Source organism: Callionymus lyra, chromosome 9 (genome assembly GCF_982586985.1).
Source record: "Callionymus lyra chromosome 9, fCalLyr1.hap1.1, whole genome shotgun sequence".
Taxonomy (NCBI): domain Eukaryota; kingdom Metazoa; phylum Chordata; class Actinopteri; order Syngnathiformes; family Callionymidae; genus Callionymus; species Callionymus lyra.
In genome coordinates this window covers 23,499,992-23,512,188 of record NC_141826.1, presented here as the reverse complement: position 1 = coordinate 23,512,188, position 12,197 = coordinate 23,499,992, and the positions used below count along the sequence as shown (strand labels likewise).

General features: G+C 36.4%; 1 protein-coding gene across 3 annotated transcripts in view; it reads right to left on the bottom strand.

Annotated features, from left to right (window-relative positions):
• jakmip1 (janus kinase and microtubule interacting protein 1) overlaps positions 1 to 10,485 on the bottom strand; it is a 40,346-nt gene extending 29,861 nt beyond the window's left edge. For 2 of the 3 annotated variants that reach the window (XM_087799717.1, XM_087799719.1), the window contains exon 1: positions 10,186 to 10,485. The gene's annotated coding sequence lies outside the window, so the exon portion shown is untranslated. Of the gene's footprint in view, positions 1 to 5,863; positions 5,935 to 10,185 lie in introns of those variants that run through there. The other variant, XM_087799718.1, reaches the window with a different exon arrangement.
• Between the last annotated feature and the right edge of the window lie 1,712 nt (positions 10,486 to 12,197).

Below are 12,197 nucleotides of genomic sequence, written 5' to 3'. Positions count from 1 at the left end.
TGAGAGCAGAAAAGACTTTGTGGTCTGTAAATTCTGCAACACCAGAGTCTAGTACTCGACAATACTACAAATACATCTATGTTACTTTCAGAATATTAACATCCTCTGAACACACCTTTGTTTAAATGAAGGTTGTGCTATTTTTAGAGCGTCTTGGAGCGAGTGCCAACATCAAAAGACTTTCAGTTTCACTTTCAGGTTCTTTCTATGTTCGGAAAAACACTGACATCATTAAACTAAACACAAGAATGTTTCGTCTCGACATTCGCACGTAATTCCAACGTCCGATTCGTTGCATCTATAATCCCGGATCCATCGACTCCTTTAATCTGCTCGGGTTAAGAGCCGTGACCCTCCATTGTTCCTGCCGCCGATAAATAATGCAACGATGACACGACAGATAGAATCTTACGCTCTCGTATTTTAACCCCATTCTCTAGTAAGATGCACACACTCATTGCTGCAACGGTTCCCGTGGCAACCACTACACCGTCACAACTGCCAAGGATGCTCGCGCCGGTGACACACTAACACACAGACGCACACAGGAAGCGGGCGATCACTCGTAATTACAGGCACATGGATGCTATCAGGGCGTCGTTTATTTACCGCACGGGTTTTTTAAAAAGGGGTTGTGAAAACACCAGCTAGCCGGGGTTAACAACGGACTATCTTGATGCTTCGTTGTTTTCCATCCCCCACTCGACGCCAATGTTGCCAAGTGATGTCACTCTCATTCACGGAGTCTACACTGGGGCGACGGAACTGCGAACAACACCGGCTAACATGCATTCACCCCGACTCCCACGGCTCTTATTCACGACTGAAACAAACGCACACGTGTCCAGACGACACACACACACACACACACACACACACAGCATCGGTTTGAAATGATGCAGCTGATCCAGGAGCTGTTTGGAACATTATGATAAAAGCTAGTTTTTTTTACAATATTTGATTCAGGAATGTTGAAAAAATAGGATGTTTACAGATTTAAAGTTTATTTAGAAGTGTTAAAATATACATCGCCAATTTTACTATTGAAAATACAAAGTATCCTGAATACAAACCTGTTCAGAAAAGAGTTCCGCTGGCAAAGTTATCAAATATAATGAAAAAATGTGAGTCAAATATTTACGAAAGATCCTCTATAAACACAACTACAAAATGGTATTTGTTTTATATCGTTTTATATCGATTTATCTTTACAAATCCAGATATGTCTCTTGTTTAAGGAGTAATAAGTAGTTTAATCCAAATAAATCATACTTTTTCATAATTAATTAAATGAAAACAGGAAAAATAAACAGCTATAATAAGATTTATTAGTAAGTGCTACTGCTAAAGAAATATAACATCATGGTGAAAATAAAATGCGATTCTTTTCAAATCACATTTTAGTTTCTTGTATGGTTTATTTTATGGTTTTGACCTTTTAAGTATTTATTTTATTGTTTTTTTAAAATTATTGAAGTGCTTTGTGACCCTGGTCTTGAAAAGCGCTTTATAAATACTAATTACTTACTTACTAACTTACTTACTTATAGTTCATTAAAGTGTGTAAAAAAAATGTTTTTGTTAAATCTACAATTAACATGAAAATATTCAGAGCGTTTGCTCATTTTAGTGTTGCAATTGCAATAAGCAGTTATTACGTCCTCCACCCCTAAAGGAACACCACGAGATCATGGTGATGACTGAGAACGAGAGGATACAGTGAGTCCAGCAGCTTTTAAAGCTGATGTTTGGACATATTTTGGTTTGAAAACAAATGAAAGCAGTTACGACTTCATCAAGAGTCATGTGGTCTGTAAATACTACAACACCAGAGTCAAGTACTGGACAATACTACACATATATACTTGTTACTACAGTATCACAACACCAGAGTCAAGTACTTGAAAATACTACACATGTATTCTTGTTACTACACTATCACAACAACAGAGTCAAGTACTCGACAATACTACACATGTATACTTCTATACTACAGTATCACAACACCAGAGTCAAGTACTTGAAAATACTACACATGTATTCTTGTTACTACACTATCACAACACCAGAGTCAAGTACTCGACAATACTACACATATATACTAGTTACTACAGTATCACAACACCAGAGTCAAGTACTCGACAATACTACACATGTATTCTTGTTACTACACTATCACAACACCAGAGTCAAGTATTCGACAATACTACACATATATACTTGTTACTACAGTATCACAACACCAGAGTCAAGTACTCGACAATACTACAAATATATCCTTGTTACTACACTATCACAACACCAGAGTCAAGTACTAGACAATACTACACATATATACTTGTTACTACACTATCACAACACCAGAGTCAAGTAGTCGACAATACTACACATATATACTTGTTACTACACTATCACAACACCAGAGTCAAGTACTAGACAATACTACACATACATCCTTGTTACTACACTATCACAACACCAGAGTCAAGTACTAGACAATACTACACATATATACTTGTTACTACACTATCACAACACCAGAGTCAAGTAGTCGACAATACTACACATATATACTTGTTACTACACTATCACAACACCAGAGTCAAGTACTAGACAATACTACACATACATCCTTGTTACTACACTATCACAACACCAGAGTCAAGTACTCGACAATACTACACATATATACTTGTTAATACACTATCACTATATATCATATCGTTGCACTTGTATCATGATGTACAGTATATTGTATCGCAGACTCAATAACATCATTTCAAAAGTTTTTTTTCCCCATTTTCTTTCCAAATATGGCTCAATTTCCTATTTTTAGATTATAAGGTGGAAGCCCCGGGACTCTCCCGTGTTTACTATCTTTGAGTACACTAAGCAACATTTTTAATTTAGTTTGGTTTCTTCCATGATGTAATCTCATGGCAGTCGAACAAACTTCTCAAAGAACGTCTTGAACTGGTACCAACTCCACATTATCCACCATAAGATTGTAATTTAAACAATTTTAAAAAACAATGACAAACATTCCGAAGAGCCACATGTTTCCGAGACGACTTTTATAGTTACCAGGAAGAGGCGAGACGTTATATGGGAAACTTGGAGGGTTTTTACGGGGGAACGAGGAGCTAATGAGCTTCTTTTAAGGTCGAAAAAAAAACTTTGGTCACAAAATGACTCGTCGCACATGAAAGCCTCGGTTTGCTCATTATATAGAAATGCAAGTCTAGTTTAACAGCATTATTTCAAGAGATTATGGTCAATATACTGAAAGAAATGTGTCAAAAATGTATTTTAAAAGGCTCAAAACTGAGAATTGAAAATGTTTTTAATTGCTTTAAGCAAGTTTCAATGTCAATATAAATATAAATCTATAGTTTTTCTCCCAAGAATGTGAATGTACCATGACTAGAAAGCCATGTGTGTTCAATTTAAATTAAATTACATTTATTTAATTACATTATGAAGATTATATCGTTGATACTTTCCTTTCTTTAAGTACAAGTTTTATTTCATAATGTATGCCTCTTATACATATTTGCATACCACCAAATAACACATGTTCAGGCTATTACAAAGACACTGTTTCTTTAAGTGACATTACACATACTTTCATATGATTTACTGAACCTAACCTCCAGGTAATGTGAGATAAACTGTCAAAAATTAAGTTTGTTTTGCAACTGAAATTGAAAATAAAAGGAATGCTACACTTGCTAGCTCTTACAGTGATAGGTTCAGTTATTATTTATATCTTTTGAACATTAATAATGACATTTTGGACATTAATAATGATATTTTATAAATCTCAAATCAGATAAGAAACATTAAATGACAGCAAAACATTTTATTTTTTTAATTAATTTTATGCTAAAATAGTGAATAGCGTCCATTAGGAGGTGGTTAAGATCAATTCATCTGCATTATGGAAGGTTGTTGCAGGTTATGTAATACTTCTTCATGACCTTTTGACCCATGGATGGAAGTACTGGATTATCTGTGCTGATAAACTCATTTGTGATCCTGTTTCCAAGAGTTGACGCTTCATCCATGATTCGTAGAAGTCATAACTACTGACTATTTATACATAAACTCACAATATAAGTGACACTAAAGAAACAGGTGAAATTGGAAGGAATAAGATATTGTTAAAGACAGTTTAGTTCATATGAAATGTGTGACGAAAAATAAGGCTTAAATATAGGACAATAATATGAAAATATATATACAAATACATCGATCACATGTACACAAAACGGCTCATTTAAGATGGGAGAACACAACAAATGACAGAATGAATAATGCAAACAGTAACCAAAGCCAAAACTGTGGAATACATTATTTATTTCCACATTGTTCTTCCTCAGAACTAGTTTTGTTCCACAATCTGCAACCATTTATTCGTGAAAACATCATCATTCGAGAAAATGTTGTTAAATCGCTAAATATCCCAATTTTTTTTAACCACAAAGCTGCATATTAAACTATGGTTTTAAGACATTATTTCCCGATTTCGGAGACCTTCATTTTAGACCATTTTTTTTTTAACTCTCTGCAACGGAAATATGTCAAATTTTCCCGTCATCATCAATATTCAAGAGTACTGTACTTATTTTTCTTTTCAAATCACATTTTATTTTCGCCATGTTTCTGTAATGATTTATAGTTCATTAAAGTGTGTATAAAAATGTTCTTTTTAATTTACAATTAACATGCAAATATTCACAACGTTTGATCATTTTAGTGTTGCAATTGCAAAAAGCAGTTATTACGTCCTCCACCGCTAAAGAAACACCACGAGATCCATGGCTATGACTGAGGACGAGAGGATACAGTGACTCCAGCAGCTTTTAAAGCTGATGTTCGGACAAATTTTGGTTTGAAAAAACAAATGAAAGCAGTTACAACTTCGTCAAGAGTCATGTGGTTTGTAAATACTGCAACACCAGAGTCAAGTATTGGACAATACTACACATATATACTTGTTACTACAGTATCACGATATATCGTATCGTTGCACTTGTATCATGACGTTTATTGTATCGCTAGACAAAAACTACACCTCCTCTTTTTTAAAACACCCAAAATATTTTAGCGATGCATGTGACATGTACATGCATAGTATATATTTACCAAACTCTCTGTAACAGAAAGTATTACTCTGATGATTTGTCCTTTCATTAAAAAGTATTTATTTTCCCAAACATGTCTTTCCATTGACTCCTGTTTCACTGTTATTGTTATAAGTCTCTCTTTAATGCTAGACATCTATATTCTCTGCCCCTTATCTTACCTTAAACACCTAAACATCCATACAAGTTAGGAAGTTAACAAACTAACTTCAGTGAGCAGAACTCAAACCACCGAGGAAACACAGGAAGACACCGAAGCGACGTGTGAACCAAGAACAATGAAAGCAGGAAGTAGTTCTTCAAGTCGAGCAGAGACGACGTTGCTAAAAATAAACGCACGACCATCAAAGTAAAACCATCAGGAAAAGATGAAACTTCAAAAACACTTAAAAAGGGGAACTTGAAATGACGTCGCCGTGGACCAGTGGAGTTCCTCACAGACCAGGACATGTGGAATGTCTTCAAACATTAACTAGACCTGAGTGACAGGAGCGCCTAATAAATCCATAAAAACAGACCTTAAATCGACTCCTCACATGTCGGGTTAAACATCAACACGGACGCACTTCTGTTTACGCCGCACACTCGGGAGTCCATGTTTTTCCTGCTGATCCCATTAACAGCATGATGTCCCGCCGAGATCCAGACGCTCAGCATCTCGTGCAGAACATCTCTCGTGCGGCGTCACGACCCGAGGTGATCGACTAGTTACTGACCTGGTTGACTCGTCGAAGCGTCTCAAACCTGCCGCTGCACTGAATCAATACTATCAGAGCTTAAAGATGCACATGTGCGTGAGGTCTGTAGCGTGGACCTCCTCCTCCTCCTCCTCCTCCTCCTCCTGACATGTCAGCCAGTAATGTGATTAACCTTCCTTCCTCCCTGCACAGATCACTGCTTCAGCTCGTCGTCGACTTAAGAGTCGGACGCACAACAATCACAGGAGGCTTTAGACGACCATCTGTTTCACCTTCAACGCGAGCGGTTAGGCTGCACTTTGACGCTAAATATTTAGGAGCGTAAGACACCGGTGTGTGTGAGATAAAGTGATTGGATTAGATCGACGTTTAGACACAAAACAGACGATTGTGTTTTGGAGGAAACTTAACTTAACTTAAAACGTAATTTCTGGACCTTAACTGTATAATTTATATGGATGTTATTGGCAAGAATCTGACGATACGATATGTACTGTATGTACAGTATCACAATATAATATATTAAGATATATCGTGATAGTGTAGTAACAAGTATATATGTGTAGTATTGTCCAGTACTTGACTCTGGTGTTGTAGTATTTACAGACCACATGACTCTTGAGGAAGATGTAACTGCTTTCACTTTTTTTTCAAACAAAAATATCTCCAAACATCAGCTTTACAAACTGTTGGAGTCACTGTATCCTCTCGTCCTCAGTCGTTCTGTCGTAAAAAAAAAAAACACCTGAACACTTTTAGTGTGAGTCCACCCCCCAAAAATTGTGTAACTAATTAACAATGTAATCCTCAAATTAACACTGAACAACAACAAATATCGCAATATATTGTGATAGTGTAGTAACAATGATATATTTGTAGTATTGTCCAGTACTTGACTCTGGTGTTGTGAGACTGTTGTAACAAGGATATGTTTGTAGTATTGTCCAGTACTTGACTCTGGTGTTGTGATAGTGTAGTAACAAGTATATATGTGTAGTATTGTCCAGTACTTGACTCTGGTGTTGTGATAGTGTAGAAGCAAGGATATATGTGTAGTATTGTCGAGTACTTGACTGAACCAAAATATGTCCATGTACATGTTAAAAGCTGCTGGAGTCACTGTATCCTCTCGTCCTCAGTCATCAACAGGATCTTACTGGGTTTTATTGTTACTTTAACTGCAAAGCACATAATGACTCCTGCCATCTACTTGGCCAACAACAACAAAATGAACAAACGCTGCGAATAATTGCTATGATGTAGTTTTATCTATCTATCTAAAACATCGATTCATTTTATTTTATACACACATTATTGAAATATAAACGAAAAAAAACAAGATATAGATAAAGTAATCTAGAAGAGAAATGTAATTTTAGAAAAATGCATTGAACATGGGTACAGTATTGTAATATCACGATGTTTAAGTGGTTCAATGTTCTCTTACACCACTACTAGTTACTAATCAATACATTTAGAAAAATATATACTTTTGTACAAATATAAGTCACATCTTTGTCTATAAGTGTCCACGGCTCCAAGTTGTAAACGTGAGATTGAAAAAAAAAAAAAAAACTTTTTTCCAAGCAGTTCCCGTAACACGGCAATAAAACAGTTAGTAAAAAATAAAATATTCTTTATCAAGTTCAGATAATTTTCCCTTTGAGAGAAGATCTATACGCTGCCGTCTCCAACGTTCCACCATCCATTGATTAATAATCAAACATAATTTTACTTTGCAAATCGACAATGCTAAAAAAATAGTTTTCTGACGATCATTACTCATTTTAAACTATGTTAAGGACAAAAACTTTAACACTTAAGATTCACGGACAATGTGAGGTTCACTTCCAAAAGAGGACTGACGATGAATATTGCAGGTCATACAGGGGCAGACCTTCTAATATATTCCACCAAGAACATCCTCCTGCCCTCAACAAACCTCGCTACATAAATTCAAAGTCTATTATTAATGCACAGATGGTGGAGAGTACTTCACTTCTCAAGTCACGAATGCAACACTTGAAACTCTGAGGTCATCAGAGTATGTTCACGAGGATGAAACAATACTGTAGACTATAAACAGGTTTATTTTGATAAATACTCGTCTGTAATTGAGTCACTATTGATATAAATAGTTAGTTCGTTTTATCGAGTAGAGAAGTTTCCTCTAGAAGTTACACGTCCGAAGTACTTTTTTGTTACGTTCAACTTCATCAGATTCATTTTCTAAAGGGTTTGAATAGCCGGATTACTCTTCCCTTAGTTCCCTTAATCTGGAGGATTAAACTACCAACCACCTGCAAAACTTTAATCAGTATAAACCCGTCAGATCAGGTCGGACTCAATCACACCGGAGGCCAAACTGTCAGCAGTCGCGGGACGATTAAAATGTCTTTTACCAAACCTTAATCTTAATGTTTGTTTTTCTTTCCTTGAGGCTGAATTTATCTCAATGATCTCTGTGTTTTGTCACCAAAATACTCATATCAGTTTAACTCTCTACTCTCTGGAAGTATTATTGTTTACTGACCAGAGGTACTGAATCAACAGGAACATTTTTCTATTTAGGAATAAATATTTTCAGGAATAAAGCTTTTCTATTTCTATTCTATTTCTATTTTTGTACAGTATTTTTGGGAGTTTCCTTCAATTTTCTCTAAAATTAAACAGTGAGCCTTATGTATAAATTGTGAAAATACTTAGTATTAATTACTCCCTTAGTATTACTCCGCGATTCTCCTTAGTAGTAATCCGCGAGGCTCCTTAGTATTACTCCGCGATTCTCCTTAATAGTACTCCGCGAGGCTCCTTAGTGTTACTCTGTAAAGCTACTTAGTATTACTCTGTGAAACTACTTAGTATTACTCCACAAGGCCACTTAGTATTGCTCCGCGATACTCCTTAGTATTACTCCGCGAGGCTCCTTAGTATTACTCCGCGAGGCTCCTTAGTATTACTCCGCGATCCTCCCTAGTAGTACTCCGCGATTCTCCTTAGTATTACTCCACGAGGCTCCTTAGTATTAATCTGTAAAGCTACTTAGTATTACTATGTAAAGCTACTTAGTATTACTCTGTAAAGCTACTTAGTATTACTCCACAAGGCCACTTAATATTACTCTGCGATTCTCCTTAGTAGTACTCCGCGAGGTTCCTAAATATTACTCTGTAAAGCTACTAAGTATTACTCTGTAAAGCTACTTAGTAGTACTCCCTGATTCTCCGTAGTAGTACTCCGCGAGGCTCCTTTATATTACTCTGCAAGGCTCCTTAGTAGTACTCCGCGAGGCTCCTTTATATTACTCTGCGAGGCACCTTTGTATTACTCCGCAAGGCTCCTTAGTATTTTTCTGTGAAGCTACTTAGTATTACTCCACGATTCTCCTTAGTAATACTCTGTGAGGCTCCTTAGTATTACTCTGTGAAGCTACTTACTATTACTCTGTGAGACTCCTTAGTATCTTAGTATTACTCTTTGAAGCTACTTAGTATTAATCCGTGAGGCTCCTTAGTATTACTCTGTGAAGCTACTTAGTATTACTCCATGAGGCTCCTTAGTATTACTCTGTGAAGCTACTTAGTATTACTCTGTGAAGCTACTTAGTATTACTCCGCGAGGCTCCTTAGTATTACTCTGTGAAGCTACTTAGTATTACTCCACGATTCTCCTTAGTATAACTCCGCGAGGCTTCTTAGTATTACTCTGTGAAACTACTTGAATTATTTAATTTGCAGTACCATATACATTTGTCCACCAATAGATTACTACAGATATCCTGCAGAAACCAAAGTAAATAATATATTTTTTGAACAGATCTGCAGATGATGTCATGTAGTACACAGAACAGGACTATAACTTGAACCTGCACTAATGCAGTGAAACACGTGAACCTCCTGCAGATCAGATCCTGATGTTCCTCCCTGAGACCAGAACTGTTACTGAGACCAGAACTGTTACTGAGACCAGAACTGTTACTGAGACATTAGAGTGTTTAGCTGCCGCTGACAGACAAACCACACCCAGAACCGACTTGTGCTGCAGCAACATCCGGCCTGGACGAGCACACTCACGGGGCAGACTCCAGACCCGCATCCCTGTCCTGGTCCTCATGAGGAGTTGACATGAACCCACCGTGACGTCACACACGCAGGGGAAAGTAGTCGAATATTAATCTCCCGGTCAAGGTGGATCCAGACTTCAGACTCTCAGGCCACGGATGAGAGGAAGTCTTCACTCACGGTGCCGGTTCTATTATGGGATGGACCGACCGTGTTTCCCCGGTGACTGCACGAGAGTCGCAGGAGACACACGAGCGTGTAGTGAAGAATAAAACTCACCGATAATGTTCGTTCATCACCGGAGACTCCAGCGGGTTCACCTCGCAGCAACTTTGCTCCACGGGTTAGTTCCGTCGAGCGGGGACGGTGGAGTAATCCTAGCTCGGTGTTGCGTTCAGGTTCCGCATGTTGAATGGACCTCCACACACACACTGGACAGGAAGGAGTGTATCCTTCCACACTGGGGTCTGGCAGGAGTGTGTCACCCGTGGAGGAGGAGAGGAGGAGAGGAGGAGGAGGAGAGGAGGAGGACCGAACGTGGGAAACGAGCTCCGGCGGGCGTCGCCGGCGGCGTGAAAGAAGCGCGACACCTGACTGCGTGTCCGGGAATGACAGCGACGGTGAGGAGACGCGGATGCTGCGGCGACGCTCGATTTCCGGTGTAAATCCGGGGAGGATTTTTATTTTTTATTTATTAATATAAAATAAAATCTGCATTTATTTGTCAGAAGAAAATGTATTTAAGGGCTATATATTGTTTTAAAATGGTTATCACGTGGTTTAGAAAACTTCTAAGTAAATTGGAATTTTAATAAAGTTGCTGAGTAATATACATTTTTTTTATAATTTAAAATAAGAAGATTGGTTCTAAAAAAAAATATGCTGGAATATAAAATAAAAGTAAAAAAAATACAGAACACTCATAAATAGCTTTGTAAAAAGCGAAGTAAATCATCCTAATTTATTTTAAGTGCCAATTCAAGATGGCGGTGATTCAAGCTCATACATTTGCATCTCTACAATAAACATAGAGTAAATAAATACATTCGTAATAATACATATTTATGTATTTTATGTAACACATGATAAATTGTATAACACACATGCTTTTATTATTATTTTTTATCTAAATTAATGGGGGGAAAAACGTGATATTCATTTAGAATTTAGAATCTAATTTTTTTTTAATTATTATTCGAATGAATAATTCTACGAAGATGATTGTAGACTTTTGTAAAGTAATGTATTTATTGGACAGTAAACAGTGTATTTTCTGTCAGTGAGACACAATTTACTCCTAGTAAAAAAAATAAAATAAAATAAAATAAAATAATACAGTTTGTATCGACTAAGAATAATTCCAGCATTTGAAAAAGAAAAAGAATATTGGTTTAAAAAACAAAGTTGGAAGAGAAAGTATACGTTAAAGTAATATAATCAGCGACCAAAAGAAAAAACACTTCAAATAAACATAGTTATTAAAATATTTATTTTTAAAAATCGTTTGGTTTTCCTGCTAAATGTAAACATATTACAAATCTTTATTGACAGTAATGTTAACAACAAAACAGAAAGTAGTCATGGTGACGTGGGAAAAGCGAGAGAATCACCACATTTGCAAAAGTATATGAAAATGTTAAAAAAAAAAAAAGTGTTTTTTTTACGAGACGCTTTCACTAATTTCATCAAGTACATTTTTATTAATATTATACTTACATCAAAATAATGGGGAAATGTGATATTCAGAAACATCTCAACTTACACAATGATTATTGATACATAGTTTTACTATGTTACATTGTAACATAATGAAATGCAATTTGTACTTTAAATATTTGAATCTGTCTCAATTAAGGTTTCGAATTTGAATAACTTCACGTAAAGCAGGACATGTGACTGTTTGAAGTTTTATATTTATTGGACATGATATTGTATTGTCAGACATTTATGACACATCATTTTTATTTTTATTTTAATTCATCTTACAAGACTGAATCTGAACATGGAGAAAAACCACACTCAAACGAATAAATCATTTTATTGTAAATTAATTCTGAAATACTTTATCCATCCATCCATCCATCTATCATCCATCCGTCGATCCATCCATCCATCTATCATCCATCCTTCGATCCATCCATCCATCTATCCATCCATCTATCTATCATCTATCCATCTATCATCCATCCATCCATCCATCCATTCATCCATCCATCCATCCATCTATCCATCCATCTATCTATCATCTATCCATCTATCATCCATCCATCCATCCATTCATCCATCCATCT